Below are 2,459 nucleotides of genomic sequence, written 5' to 3'. Positions count from 1 at the left end.
CTCACATCCACAGGGACACCAATACTCTATTTTTCTACTGGTATTGGTATCTGTGCCAGAGATTCCCTTTGGAGAAGGGGTGGGATAGACAAACGGTGGCAAATGGGGTTAATTTTATTATTTACAATTGAGTAAATTATATTTATAATAAATACAAATTAAACATACATCTTTAAAATAAAGTGAAAACTTGAATTTAAGTAATATAACAGATTGTATACCTTCCTCTTTTCATGCCCAAGCTCTTTTCTCTCAGTTTCTAAGTATTCTAAGTTAAAATCAGTATGTCATGGGCGGGACGGGGGTGGAGAGTCCAGTAACTTAAGTATCAGATTCTTGATTTTGGTCTCATGTCCTGATTTAACAGTCATGGGACTGAACCCCAGATGGGGCTTCAAGCTGAGCACAGAACCAGATTAAGATTCTCTCTCCCTCTCTCTCTGCCCTTCTCCTCCACTCACGCTTTCTCTCTCTCTCTCTCTCTCTCTCTCTCTCTCTCTCTCTCAAAATAAATAAACACTAAAAAAAGAGTAGTCCTTTGGATTATGGTAAAATACTGCATATTTCCTTCTTGGTAATTTTCCAAAGAAATTGTCATTAATGTACAAAGTGCTATTCAGGTTTGGTGTCATTTTCATGTGTCATTGAAAAATTTAGTCTGTATTAGCATGCAATATAGAAATAACAGAAATTATTCAAAAAAGCTATCAAGTTAGCAAACTGTGGGTTCAATCTGCACATTGGATAATAAAGCATAAACACTTTTGGAAGATTCAGACACTTCCCCAGAGAAATTCAAAGAAGCTCACAGAGCATATGTTCCCAGGCTGTAGAACGGCTCATCTGATCATAGTGGTTGGTGAAACTAGCCATTCATGAATTGATTTTATGATTAAAAAGACTGAAATGTCCTGCAAAGTACAGACTACCCTCTTTCTGCTGAATCACACTGAATTCCATGACACGTGCTATTTTTCATCTGAAAATCTCAAATTATTTCGAGCATGTTTAGTATCACTGTATGCATTTATAACTGGCACAGGACCAAAGAAAGTCTCTTTGTTTAAGTAAGAGGATTTAACTGTGGGGACCTGCATTTTCTATAGGAACCCATACTGCACTTGCTGACAAGTGTTTACCTTTAATTTTACGTGTATACTGATTTCCTCCATCCAAGCCTGTGGAATACCTGAATCTTGTCACTATACCCAATGAACAATTCCCTCTTTATGCCCAAAACAAAACAAAACAAAAAATACAAAGGATGCTTACATAAAAGTAGCATAAAGTTTGCCCCCAAATGTAAGTACCTGTTCATTTGAAAGATGACAGGCAATTCTAATACTACTTTTTCCCCAAAACAACTTATAAAACCCCCTACTAAAGTATGCCCTAGAGAGTTATTATTAAATTCGATTTAACAGTACATTAGAATATCATAATCATGAGATGTAATAGATCCAAAATGTCCTGTGAAAATCCCCTCTACAAAGGGCACTGCTCTTCCTGCACCAGAATCAAAGTGTGTTAAGATATACACAACAGGAAACATATAGAGATTGTCCATATCCCTGTCAATCTTGTATATATGTGTCAGAATTCCAAGTTTATTTAAAGTGGCAATGTACTCAGCCAAAGGACTGCATTCCTTAGTTCTTATGCTGTGGCCAGATGAACAATGACAAATATACTAAAATACTATGTGAAAATTTTTCAGTTTTTCATTAAGTTTCCTTATAAATGAGGCGGTAAGCTCTCTCCACACTGTACTGCCTGGAATGCATATGTGATGTCTGGAGCTCTAGCAACAGTTTTGCACTACAAGGAAGGACAAAGATCATATTTCAAGGACATCAGAGCAGAAAAGTGGCTGACGACTTTAAGATGTTATGTCAGGTTTGAACAGTCCCCTATTTGTTAATTTGGGTTCTCTGACCCATAGAGGAAATTTTATTATTACAGAAATTGGTCTCAACATATTTTTAAGTGTTTGTCAGTCTACCTATAGTTGCTCAAGCCTTCATGAATTTAAAGATAGCTAAGGAATGCACTTTTGCATCTTCATTGAGGAGTATACCTTATAGAAATAAAAAATGCTCCCAAGGCCATTCCTTATCTTTTCTTTATAATTATCCATTCTTTGATAATCTTTATGGACACCCTGCCTCTTTTTCTTATGGCTTGGATTCAATCAGGTACACTGAGTACGTATTTTCTCTGTGCTATCTTCTTTGCACTTTTTGCTCCAATAATTAGCCTTTTCAGGACTTCTGACATTCTCTTTTCTATCCCCTTTATACGGCTTTGCACATGACTTTGCCCCATTTATTTGGCAGTCACTCTTTAGATCTCAGCTCAAAGTTTACTTCCCCCACTGAGTTACATCCACTGGATACATGGCCTCAGCATAAAATGTACCTTTCTTTGCAGAACCTAGCACACTGTTTCAGTTTGTTGTT

Source organism: Suricata suricatta, chromosome 6 (assembly GCF_006229205.1).
Source record: "Suricata suricatta isolate VVHF042 chromosome 6, meerkat_22Aug2017_6uvM2_HiC, whole genome shotgun sequence".
NCBI classification, from domain to species: Eukaryota; Metazoa; Chordata; class Mammalia; order Carnivora; family Herpestidae; genus Suricata; species Suricata suricatta.
This window is presented reverse-complemented; position numbering follows the sequence as displayed.